At 35.8% G+C, this 14116-nt stretch overlaps 1 long non-coding RNA gene across 1 annotated transcript in view; it reads right to left on the minus strand.

Annotated features, from left to right (window-relative positions):
* Positions 1 to 300: 300 nt before the first annotated feature.
* Positions 301 to 14116, minus strand: part of LOC311440686 — a 41476-nt gene continuing 27660 nt past the window's right edge. The window contains exons 3-5 of the long non-coding RNA XR_014695540.1: positions 3086 to 3213; positions 1836 to 1910; positions 301 to 821 (exon numbers count right to left, since the gene is read on the minus strand). This is a non-coding gene — a long non-coding RNA (uncharacterized lncRNA). The remainder of the gene's footprint in view (positions 822 to 1835; positions 1911 to 3085; positions 3214 to 14116) is intronic.

The following is a 14116-nucleotide window of genomic DNA, read 5'->3' on the forward strand; positions in this document are numbered from 1 at the left end:
ATTATGTTATAGATACAACAATTATTTTAGTATCTGGCACAGAATGTGTTAGGCCATCCATCCAAGATGACTAAGAAAAAGAAAATGAACATTGAAAGGAACAAGATAATCTAACAGGAAAAGAAAAAAGCACAGTTTACCAGAGAAATATTGCTAGAGCAAAAGGAATGAGAAAAGCACATGATATTTTAGCGTGGCTGAGATCATAGAACAAGTCAGGTGGAGTCAGAGTAAAGTATATAGGAGAGACTAGAGAAAATGGAAAAAGAAATGCAGAAACATTTTTAACTTTACAAGAGGTTTGATTTTGATTCACTTATAAAAGAGGGCCCTTTGATTTATTTAAATCCACATGAACATCCTTGCTCTGCAATTGTACAACCTGTTAACAATTCTCTGTTGATTAGACAATGGAAAAGCAAAAAAGAACCAATCATGGTTATAGCAGCAGAAAAGCCAAATACATTTTTACCAGCTATCACTTTGATAGGACGTTGCCACATCCCAGAAAGGAAAGTCTAGCAGATACAACTCAGTATCTACAAGGCAGACAAATATTCAAAGGCACAAATGTGCTTTCTCTTGGTGTTACATTTGCCTATTCCCATTTCCAACATTACTGGACATTAACATCAACAATAAGTAAACACATTCAGATAAAGTAAAACTCATGGATTTCTCATAGCTTATCATTCACTAAATCATATTAAAGTGTACCTAAACTGAAATATCCAAAATAATCTGAATCAAAAGTATCTGAAGTACTTCCAGCAGACCCAGAGCTGATTAATTCCAGAAAGAAGAGTCTATGATCCTGTTTCCTAAGGAGAAAAATAGAAGAAAACAGATATTTAGTGACCCTATAAACGAAGCTTTTTCTCGAAAGAGTTAGAGCCAGTGTAAACATATTCTGACTCAAGCAAATGACCTCAGAAACAGCCTGTCTTACAAGCAGTTTTCAAGTTCCAACCTGGAGACTGCTCAAGATTAACCTTCCAAAGAGATATTAGGTTATGCATATGGAATATCATAATCTATCATAATCCTCTATCATAATCCACTCAGAAGATGAGAATCCACTTCCTCAGAAAGAAAGAAAAAAAAAGGCAAGTTGGTGTCTGATGAGAAACTATTTCATTTGAAAATAGTCCTGTATGACTTTAGTTCTTGTGTATGCTTGCAGATATGCAGGAATTTTGTTTTGTTTTGTTTTAATTTGGAGATAATCCCTGAAGCAGTTTCATAATTTGTATATAGAAATGGAAGAATGGATGCTCTGGATAGTTTGAGGTTTACCTATGATGTCTGCAGATCATCAGATTTCTAGTACAGCCTTTCAAACTCCACACAAAGAAATGACAGAAAATGCATTTTAAACATTTAGGCACAGAAGAAAAAAGGAATAAAATATAACATTCCAGAGAACATTGAAACTGTTACTGGTATTTTACTTGTAATGACAGTTTTCCCACACTTTTTCCAAAGCATGGAGTGCCTGTTAGGCCAAACTGTGGTGGACAATATTTATAGAAGAATGGTGAAATTTAAATCCAAACTCTAAGACTGTATAATGTAATGAGCAATAGACAGGCTATGCATTTAATTCCATGAAGTGAAATGTATTTCATTAACAAATGTGTTAGTAGAACTAAAACCTCACACTAAAGGAATGAGAAAATCATCAGCGGCAGCTAAAAAGCTGCTACAATGTGGCACATATTGCAGAAAAACTGAGACTGGTGTGGGATTAAATACATATGAAATGAATTAAAAAATAATAATAAAAAAAAAGACAAAATTGTAGCAAAATTTGAATGCTAATTTATGGCACTTACTGAAAGAAGCAGGACAGCAGATCATCTGCATATAAATGGCCTCAACACATTTCTTGGTGCCAGCCTGTTACCCAGCTCAAAAGGAAACAAAACACATTTTTTAATGAGACTAAGGCAAGAAATGGTCAAACAGGAGATTCATTGAGTTTCATTAGTTAAAGAACAGTGATAATAGTATGCACGTGTTTTTGTATGTAGTCTAGTAAGATTAACAAATTGTTAAAAATGGGTATGGAAGAGGGAAATCAAGAAAAGAAAAGAAGCAAAGAAATAATATTAATAACACAATATACCCCAGTGTTAAAACAGCATGCCTTTACATAGATACTGTTATGCATATGCTAAATGACCCTCTGAATTTATCATGAGAAACAGTCTTACATCTTGTGAGGCTCTAAGCATCAAAAAGCGTGAAAAAGAGGGATCTTGAGGAATGCCAGGTGCCAATACTGCAAAAAGAGTCTATAAATATAAAGAAGAGAACTTGAGTCCTAGCCCTCAGTGTAAACTTTAGATTAAAGCTAAAAATTAATGTCAAGGATTTTTTCCCCCCTTTTTTTTTTTTTTTTTTTTTAACATGGAATAAATGCTAAGAGCATTCCTTACTCTAATTCCTAATTTGTCAGTTCTGAGAAAAAGTACCCTTTGCCTTACAGATTTGATAAAAATTTACTTTTTGTTTTAGCTTAGATGGTTGTGCCATAGGTCATCACACATTTAAAAAATCTGAATCACATATAAGAAAAGTGTTAGGACCCATACGCAAACATATAGGACTCACGGAGAATGGAATCTCCTGAGAGAAGATGGACTGCATCCTTTACGTCTTTCCAAATTACCACCCAGCTGGTGATGCTATAATGACTCCACTGTTTTCTGACCTCTGGCGTTGCAGTTGAAAAAACGGTCTGTGGACATGGCAGAGAGGCATTTTTAGTGACTGATACACTTGGAGACTGTTGGTATTTTCCTGGCATTATTTCACTTTTCTTCTCTTCCTGTTTGTATCCCCCAGCAGACTCTGCTTTCAGTCCACACACCATAAGAGATCATTGGAGTGAATGCAACAGAGTTTCTGCCAACATCAGGCAGCAATCTCCTCTGTTCTCCCCAGTTAACAATGCTGTATTTTAATATATGAAATATTAATTTTTCAAATGCCTTTTTGAGATTTCCTATTTAATTTCAGGAACAGTATCAGAAGTATTTTAAATAAAACTCATTCAACTGAGAATGTTCCCATTTCATACCTTGCTTCCTGAAAGGTTTAGGCTACTGTTTGGTTTCCTGTTTTTTTTCTTTCTTTCTTTCTCTCTTTCTTCCTTCCTTCCTCTTTCCCTCCATTCCTTTGTTTCTTATCCTCAAAATTTCAATATAACTGTACACAGTACATAAAATTAAATATAAATTAAGGCCAAAGATTTTAAATAAGAAATATATATATATATATTTTTTTTTTAAATAAGAATTTTAAGTTGCTTGCTGATCCAGGAGTATGTTCACAAAACCCAGCCTTAAATACCTAATTTAAATGCCCAAACCAGGAAGCTAGTCTAAGTACCTCTATATTCAGAAGGGAGAGAAAGAGCTATTCCTTCCAAGAGCAATCAAGGTCACTAAGGAAGGCAGGAACATCCCCCCCCACCCCAAGAGGTTTCACCTGTACAGCACCAACAGGAAGTTTCAAGAGGAGATGGATTAATTCAGTGGATCTCTGGTCTTTAACACCAGGTATGTGGAGCCATGCTTGGATTGCCATGTCAAAGACAAACACGTATTTTGATATTTTTTCTAATCCCAGGAGTTCTGGATGGAAAATCTAGCTTTTTATTTATTTATTTATTTATACCAATTACTCCTGTTTCCTAAACTACATTTGTTACTTCCTCTCAGTTTTTGTTTTACCAATCCAGCTCCTCTTCTCCCTTTCAGAAGTGAATGAGAACAATATAGGCAGGCTTGGGTATTAGCACCTGGATGAATTAAATCTCAGTTCTCTGGCTGCCTTCAGGATGCTCTTTTTCATTAAAAATCATTTGCATACTACTAAACTGTGCTACCTGTATGTCCTGAAGCTGATTTGAAGCAGAAGGCTGGTAGGTAGAAATCAACAACATTGCGAAAGAGGACCTAATAAGGTCAAACAAATCACTAAATCAGTTTTTAAAGAAATCTTTCTGGGTTAGTTTTCTGTTTGCTTAGGAATTCAGACAATCCTATTCTTCATGCAAGTCTTACCTTTTAATTCATCACACTTATTTTTGCAGAGAAGCAATATTGAAGATTGAATTTAAGCAACCACTTTAGCCTTTTCCACTGGGTTATGTAATGCAAAGGAATTACCCCATGAAGCTTATCCACCTTTTCGTTCCTCTGTCACTCTTTGGTGACTCTTTGTTGTGGGCTTTGTCCTGTTATTAATATTCATGGTTTTATTAAACTAGGGGCACTTCATTCAGTACAATAAATCTTCTTTGTGCCAACATCTCACCTCATTGCAAAACCCTGGGAAAGAGTGAGCAGGGTTGCATTCATTTATTCTAATCTAGAACAACTAGGAATTTATCAGTGCCAATATAATTTGGATGATTTGGGGTCAGACAGTGGAAGGTGCAGTCTCTTGGGCAGCCCTGGGTAGTCAAAAGAGATTGAGGTCAGGTTCAGCTGGTTGCTGTCTCAAGCTGTCTCGAGCTGTGCAGTGCAGGCTGCAGAGCACAGCTCCCTCCTCCACTGCTCCTGGCCCAGGCTGAAATTACCCAGCTCTACCTCTTTCCCACATCTGTATCTGTAAGCAAGGCTTTGCGTCTTCAATGTGTTTAGCTCCAAAACTCCTTGCACAGGAATAATATTAATTTATAAAGACCTGTCCTACTGGATGTACCTGGCAAGTTTTTACATGGCAAGAACATTTGTTCTCTGAGGACTGGCAGCTGTGAACATCGACAGGTGTGGGATGGTCCTGGAAGTAGGGGAAAGTTTCCATTGATAGAAAATAGAAATAAGTTTATTGCTAGCCTTTTCCAATGACAGGGACTACTTCAAGCTGTTGACAGTCAGAGGCAGCTGTGTTCTGCTTTTTTAGCAAGATATAAATATAAATGTGGAGAATATAAATATTGCCTGTCCCAAGACAAACACAGAGATGCAGAAGCACGCATGTGCGCTCTGCATGCATTCAGCCTCTGTGCAGCCTGAATTCTGTGTCTTACCCTCCAAAAGACCTCTGAACCCCACTTTGTATTTAGTGGGCATGATCACAGGAACAAAAAATGTTGCATGTGCATTGGGGAGGAAGGGAGAGGCAAGAAAAAGAGTGTCAAAATGAACAAAAACAAAAAAATGATCCGAATGCAACTTTTCTCAGATCTATCCAAAACCACTAAGGCTGGATCTGGCAGTTGGCTGAACTCAGTATTTGTACTGTTCGAAGTGGTAAGTATGGAGAAATACAAGAAATATTCTACTTAGAGCCAGGTATATTAGGAGGTAACAAGGGCTTTCTTTGAAGCAGGTTTTAGGGCACTCAGCACCTTGCAGGATCTGGGCAGTGCTGAGACAATGTTCACTGTGAATTACACTGACATGCTTAGATATGACAGATGGAAAGACAGAAAGACAAATTCAGCTTCATCACCTTCAATGGCATGCCACAAATCTGAATCAGACTGAATTTGTCCTTGTAGTTTTAAAGACAGGCTGTAGTTAAGGGAAACATATTACTCAAAATCAAGTAGAAAACTGAAGGAAAATGTTGTAATTACAGAATAAAATCATCTTTTTGCCAAATAGAGAGCAATTCAATATTTTGATGTTTTTGCTTCTACCAGATAGTGAGCAAAATTAAATAAAAATAATTTTTATTGTAGTTGTTTATGATGAAAAAACATTAAATGATTTTTTCACGCAGCATTTAATGACAGTGGAGACTGAAACATCTCAGAATTTATATATAGCAGATATTCCGTCTTTGTTTTTGCCACCTAATTTTAAACAGGTACAAATGTCTGTGTTCAGCACCCCTGAAAAAGGCATTAAACCAAGGCAAACTCCCTTCTCTTGCTCTTTCAGCAGCAGTATGGAGAAGAATTTTATAATTTACAGTATGAACAAATGCTATCAGATTTCTTCCAAGCATACTACAAATTTTTCCCTCAGAAATATACTACATTTTAACATTTTTGCAAACCCAGTTACTCTTTTCTGGCCAGAATCCAATACTTCTTATTTGATGAGAAATACATTCATTCTCATGAGTATCATGTAAAATTCATTAACGTCTTTATGAAGTTGCTGTCAGTGGTGTTTGAACCTGTCACAAAGTGAATAAAAGTAAATGGGAATCTTAAGAATGTTTTTCATCGGTCTTTGGTGTTGACATTAAAATGTATATTAATGCTATAATTAATAAAATATAACTTAAAATGTAATAATATCAGGAAAATTATTATAAGTATGTATGTATATATAAATATGTATGCATGTATAAATAAATGCATTGTTTGGATAATGGCTGCCTTATTGGTGTGAGTTCAGAGAGGTTGAAACCTCATCAATTACATAATTTAAAACACTGAAATAAATTGAGAGTTCTTGATTTTAATTCACTCTTTTCCAGATGAGGAAATGAGTATGCATTCTGCTGTGTCTAAATCAGAATGTCAAAATATATACATAATTATGTAGGATTTCCTATGAACAGAAGTTGACTTGAGACATTACAAGCCAACATTAACTGTGAGAAGGCACTGAGAATAATTGACTGCCCACCAATGGGGCACAAAGCATCTGTTATCATGACCTATTCCTTAGCTCTCGGTAATATGCCAGCATAGAGCAGTCTTGTAGTGAGTGTAGAGGTGCAGATGGCAACTCAGTGGTGGGCCATATCCCAGCTCTTACACTTGAATATCCAGCCTCTAATTACTGTGACAAATTCCTGCTGTACTGCAGAAAGGGTTAAATAAGAAGAGCACAGCACTTAAAAGTGTTGAGTGGTTTCTTCCTGCTTGCATTCTGAGTGTACACCTAATGTGCATGAGGTTTCTCTTCTAACTCTGAACAACTGCTATCCCATGTCAGGCATGGTGAGCACTAAATACACAACAACACCTCATTGCTGAAAAGCTTGTATTTTTGATACATTACAGACTAAGAATTCCTTCTCAAACTATCTCCATTCTGCATGAGAAAGGCATTAGATGCCTTCAAAATCAAGTCTGTGTCATCTGAATTAGCCAAATCCCACCTCTCATCGCATATAAAATTCAGTAATTCTGTAAATTCTCATGACATTGCTTTTTGTTTGCTTCTCTTCTCCACACCCTTTCCTCACTGAGTAGAGCTAAACAACCAAACTTTGTGCAATTTCCTCTCTATTTTTATTGTTGACAGTACAACCTGCTACAGGAAGGGTCCATTGTGTCAACTTCTAAGAGAGCTTGTTACTTCTTAAATGTATAATGAATTACTCCATAATCCTAGATTGTTCATGAATATTTGAGGTGCTAGGGACTGTACAAGGAGATAAAATTGCTCAAAAATCAGAGATCCAGAGATCTTGAGGCATCTGAGTGAAATCCTCCATGACCCTTATGAGTCCTCCATGAAACCATTTGGACCCAGTTACCTCAACTGGCTTTCAAGTCAGCATTGCCTCTTGCCCCATTCTCGTCCTAGCAGTCCAGCTCTGTGACTAGGATGAGAAAGAGTTTTATGTATCTTTTCTGATGTAGTGCCTGTTTCCTATGGTAGAAACTAAAGATGTTATAACAACTATTAGTTGATCGTTATTCTTTGGTTAAATTCTTCCTTTCCCATTTTTTTCCCCCAAAGGAAGCACATTGTAGTTAGTCATTGACAAAATAAGAAAAAAAAAAAAAAAAAGAAACACACTTCTCCACTAGTAAACATGACCCTTTTAGGTATATGAAAGTTACCAGTGAAAGTCAGGAAACAGAAGCAGAGGATCACAGGCTGCATTTAATATAGGTTATCAAAAATTTTCAATGATAAATGTTAGGCAGTCTAACCTAATAAACTGATTTCTTGTTTACTTCTGAGGGACTCAACCAGGACTGGAAATGAGCTGAATTCTTACCACTATTTTATGTCCTCTTTTGAAAGCCTGTTTAAGAACAAATTATCAGAATAACAAACTATAACAAAGTGAATAGATTTAATGGATTTCTAATTCAACAGAGTAGAAAGCCTAACTGATTGTTAGTAAATCCAAAACATTCTAAAAGTACAAGCAAGGAATGCATCTCTATCATCTGAATTTAATACAAAATCATGTTCCTTTCCTGTCGCACACAGAATTTGTTATAGATTTTATCTGCAATAAAAGCTATGTCAGTAGTGCCACATAATACATTTGTAAAGGTTAGAGATATTTTAACCCACATCTGTGACCAGAATTTTAATGACAAGCATATCCTCTGAAGCAGTACTAAGAGAGGAAAACTCTTCTGTAGATATTAATGCAAATCAGTGTAGAACAATGCCTACACAACATTGCAATAGGGTCATTGTGAATCACGTCCTTGAAATTACAAATATGTGACATAAGTAAAAATATATTATTACAAATTCAGTCAATCTCCTGTCCTTGTCAGGGGTTTCTGCTGTTGCAATCCAGAGAGATTAAACCATTTTATTGCTTAAACTGTCATGAAGACCTGCAAAACGGAACAGCAGCATTACTTAAATTATTTTCTTTTTGAAATATGCATTCTTACATACTATGCATAATGAACAGCAAATTCACAGATGTATTATTTCAGTCTATTTGCATTTTACCAAAATTTATTTATTTCCTCCTTGAACTTCACTAATTAGTGGAGAATATTAAGGAAAGAAAGATCCCATCAACAGCAACTTCATTCACCTTTAAGGGCTTGTAGAACCAAGTTTTATATTTGAAACTGGAAAGAGTTTAACATGAGAAATTAAAATTTTGATATTGAAAGGTAGTGCTTTCTGTTTAATCATCCTGTCTATTGGTAAAACTTTTCTGTGGGACTACAGTGTTTGGTTTAATTGTTCTTGACTCTTTTAGTTGATATGAGATGATGAAATTTCTGCAAGATGCGGCTCAGCAATGCCTGCTTAGGAAAAAACATCACCGTAATTTAAACGAGTGGAGGTCTTTCATATGGGTTCCACTAAGAAAATGTAATTGATGATGTGAACTTGGTTTACTTAAGCAGAGCAAGAAATGCAAATAACACAGTTTCCCTGCTTGAAATAAAGATACATATCCAAAACAAACTCTTAAGTTATAGGTCTCTGACCATAACTACTCATGGCTTATTGTGGCATCTGATCATCTTTATTGGAACTGCAAGACTCATTTTGGATAAATGATGATTTAATTAGTGGGCTCCATACAAAGTTTCAACTTTTACCTTTTCTCCTTAAAACAACAAGTTTCTAGAAAACACCAGCAAGTCTTGTTTTGATTAACCTTTTATCTTCAAGCCTTAGATCAGTATCAGGATATTTTTTCCTCTTTTCATTCATAATTCATTTTTGAAAATACCGTTGATATCTGCAGCATTACTCCATGTTACATTTTGTAACTATCCATAAGATTTGCGTAGCATAAAGCAAAAATGTTTTCTTTAAGGGGACATCTGCTATAAATAAAATGATACCGTAAATTTTCCAAGACAGGCATCATCTACCTAGTTGCTACAGAGGCAAAAAGTCTTAGCTTCCCAGAGCAGGTTCCTTTTCAGCCTCTTACCAGTGAGGTCAACGGCATTTACTTTTGTGCTTTTTTCTAGGCACTGTCCCCCACTTTAATGAAATTAGCATGTCATGCTTTTGACGCCCATATGTATCGGCTTACACTCTTTGGGGAAACATGTGAACATCATTAAAACATAGTTTCCCTCTCTCTTTTCAAAAATATTTCCTTAACAAACTTTATGAAACTCAAACTCAAGGTGTTCATTCTGATGCTGTCTTTAATAAAGTGGCATCTGCTAATGCTAGTAAATGTAAGCATCTGTTATAATTTCTGGTAAAAACCCTATTTTCAAGATCTCAACATGGACATAACATTTACTACAAAGGTGCCATCTCTGGACCCTGATTAGGTATTTGCTTTGTTCTTAGAAACGTTGTTCAAACCTATTCATCCTTTGGTTTGTAAAGTAAAAGAAATGAAGGGAATTTTTAATGATATTTTTACTGCCATATATATATATGTTAATGGTAAATCCTGCACTACACCATAAGGAAGGCCATGCATAGATATTGTCTCCTAACAAGGTTCTCAGCACAGCTGGGGAGTAGGGTTGCTGCTGATCTCTTTTTAAAGCACACTCTTTTCTGTAGTGGTTTTCTCTGTAAGCTTGTTAAGAGAGGAATGAATTAGGAGTAAGCTGATGACTTGCTCACTTAGGAAAGCCAAGAATTATGTTCTTGAATTCTTTTAAAAGTTTATGCACAGCATCTATTCAGGTTCTCTGTGTGCCTTTTCTTCATGAGGATCAAATATCTGAACTGAGTTGGGCCTTGGCATTTTTATAGTGTATTTACCTTCTAGTATGTAAAGAGCAAAGGTGCTTTTAAAGTGGAGCAGGATATGAAGGCTCTGTCTTTGGCAAGATAACCTCAAATGGTATTTCAGCTGGCTAAGACTTAAGTAAGTGCTTTTGATGAATGGGTCAAAATGACGTTTGGGTATGAAATAAGATGCTACTCTCAAGTTTTTGAAACAGCAGCCATGGCTAGTACTTGAAATATAGTTTTTCTTGCTAAATATCTGTAGGTTGATCTAGTTACACTACTAAGTTGTTGCTTTTTCTATCAAAACCCCTGCTTATTGAGATAGATAATGTCATTAAGGTAGGTTAGAAACTGTACCAGTAACCCAAGTCATGAGTCAATTTACCCAAAATGAGTGCAAAACATTCTTTTTTTAGAGTGAAGTTTAGGATTCTTCTACAGGCACGTAACCATTACAGCAAGGATAATATGGAAAACACCAAAGATGCTGGGGTTTGTGATATCTCAGTGAGAGGTGATAACAGAGAAACAATAGCTTTTCATGCAGAACTCCTTTGTTTTTCTGTCACTGGAGAAATATCTCATTCTACCAATGAACAGGCAACATGTCTTTATTTTATTTTACCTCTTTATTCTATTTGTACTTTGGTATAAAAGGATTTGTAAAACTGCATTTTGCAGGTGTATATGACATACAAAAAAATGCACGCTTAGTGGAATCTCCATAATGAGAGTTTACTCTTCAGGCAGCTCTGATATCTGTTTTGTAAGGTACAGCTGTCCAGGACACTTGGGGAGAAACAGATAAGATGAAATGAATATGGTTTAATTAGGCTGCAACTTTATTTACTTATTTAAATATTTTCATTAGTTAAAATCTGTTATGTCTTCCATTCTTCCACAACATTTTCCTGAATGGTAAGAAATTGGGAGGCATGGAGAACCAGAGGAATTTATAGAGTTTGGGAATTCCCAAATGCTAGAACCACACTAAGAAGCCCTGTGCAAGCCCTGTGCAAGGGGTGGAGAGACTGATGGATGAAGGCAAAAAAAAAAAACACACACATATTTTTAGTCTCTAAAAATATTTGTCATTGCATATCAGGTCCCAAAATCTCTGTAAGTATATATTTTTCCTTTTAATTTTTATTCAGAGGAAACTTGCTTCAGATTTATTTATTTATTTATTTTTCTACTAATAAGATACTTTGCAATGATTTTTTTTTTTGATCATGCATGTAAAATGCTAGAATGCATTCTATATACAAAGTACCAAGCACTCAGTCTCATCATTAGGGCTGTTTCCGTTCTTCAGATTTTTTTCCTATTAGCACAGGCAGCTTTAGGATCATCAAAACCAAATTTTGTTCTCAAGACATTCCCTTACCTTGAGATGCTAAGATAACAACCCATTCAGTGAATGACTATGGCATATCAACAAAACACTTTTCAGATACTTTTTGTATTTCGAACACCTTATGTTTAAAAAGTTACTCTTCTTCATTAATTATATTTTGAGTTTATGACAATAAAATGTGTTGATTTCCTTATCTGATTTTCTATTATAAAACATCTTACCTTTTACCACATTGGAGATATATTAATATTTTCAAAAGATCGTGAGCAAGTCATGTATCTAACTACTGAATTTAAAGGAGAGTTGAGCATTGGTCATGAGTATCAGTCTTATAACATTATGTTCCAGTCTTATGCATCCCAGTTTCCATCTCTTCTAGCAAAAAAATGGGGACAATTTTAGAAGAGACTGACTTTTACAGGGAGCTTATCCCCTTTGAAGGATAGGTTACACCTTAGTCACTGCACTGTTGGTACAGACTGCAGCTGTGGTGAGGACAACTTCAAGATTTAGCTCATAAGCAAAGACATAAAGAGGCATATGGTGAAAATCCTTAAGTATCAAGTCGGTGAATACAGTTGATTGATGGGTTACTTGTATGTTATATATACAGTGACACTTGCTCATCCACTGGCAAACTCAGAGTACAAGACTTTAGTGGCTCAGCTTAAGCTGAATTATATAGCCCAGCAAATGTAAACATAAATAAAACTTTTATTACCAATCACACTTTCATGTAACCTGTGCTCTACATCCTTGAGAAGTGTTTTGAATTTTTTTTTAATGGAATGGTACTTAACATTTTGTCTCCCTCACCTGTAATATATCTCTAATTATAGTAGTCAAAGATTAAAAAACAATTAGAAATGTAAAAAAATACATCCAACTAAATTTTACATATATCAAGTCACAAACTTAGGCCAAGAATAGAAAGGTTTAGAATAGAAAGGTTTACCCCACTCCTTGGAGGGGGTGTGGGAGTTATTTTTGGCTCCAGAATGATACAGAATGCTCTTGTCTGGCTCACTGGTTTATGGATAGAGAATCTTAAGCCTGTAGCTGGTCAAGAGCTGAAAAATGGTTTGGAATAAATAGTTTTACTTGCCAGTTTAATTTCTTTCTTACAAAGGATCTGTCCTTCCAAAACAGTAGTCTCTGGCTGATACAGAAACAGAACATGGAGTGTATGAAATACAACAAATACCCTGACGAAGAAAACATATCAGCTGGCAACTCTATACATAAATAATAAGTTTGAAAATCATGATTTTAATAAGACAGTTTGTTTTCTTGATCCCTTCAGTAGGAACACTGTAATAATTCATGCACAACCTGACTAGGGAGAGACTGACAGACTCCAGGACAAATAGTCATGAGAAAAGTCCCAACAGAAAGGAAGATGGAGGGTTAGTACATTAAGCAAAATTTAGGGAAAGCTGGGAGACCAAAACTACATAATTTATAAATTGGTTTAAGATGCTTAAGGCACAAGCAGATGTCTTTCCTGCATCCAGATACTGCTACATCCTTGCAGCTGCAGCCCAGGTAATGGGACAGACCATATTATTGCTTCTTTATTTTCAGCCAAAGTCAGCTGAGCTCACGCAGATGTTAAGGTTTCGGAATTAGCGATTTTGTATGTAGTGGAGCAGTCCCTGTATCAGGGGAAGCAGAGTGAGCCTCCAGCTAGCTGAAAAGAGCCTGAAAGCAGAGTCCAACCAGTTGCAAAATGTCTATATAAGCCTTACACACTGAAAATAAGCCTTAGTTAAGGTTGAGTGTCCAATAATGGTTAAAATCTCTTCTGATTTGTTATCTTGTAAGGCAAAAATCCATTTTTTTTTCTACCTGTAACATCTTTAGGTTCACATAGATATGCATTGTGTCCATGCTTTTGGTGGCTATGGTACATGGTAAATCTCTACAAACACCATCAGAAACAAAAACATAGATGGGGAAGTGCTTAAGTTCCTAAACAGTATTAGGTTCCACACATCAAGGGCTACAAGTTATAACCACAATAAGGAACTTACCAGATTGTCTGGAATAAATCTCTGATCTTGATAACACTATGTCATAACAAATAATGCAAGCAGCAAATAAAGCAAGACTAGTTTAAGAAGCAGGAAAAAATTAAAGAGAGAGCATGGCTTTTAATTTTAGCAGGGCATTCAGCTGTGAAAAGGGAGAAGTGTTCTAGATTGTATTCCCAGCATTTTATTTCAGAGGATTCTTTTGTCAATAACCGCTTAATATGATATGTATTCAACAAGTCCTCCAGCATCCCTCTGTAAAGACAAAAAGTCATGCACAGTTCATTCAAGGAGTACAAATACATGATTATGCCTGGGAGTTGTTTCCCTTTCCCTCCTACATTGAATTTGGAGAGTTGGGTTACAAACTAGAC

Source organism: Aythya ferina (assembly GCF_964211825.1).
Source record: "Aythya ferina genome assembly, chromosome: 8".
NCBI lineage: Eukaryota > Metazoa > Chordata > Aves > Anseriformes > Anatidae > Aythya > Aythya ferina.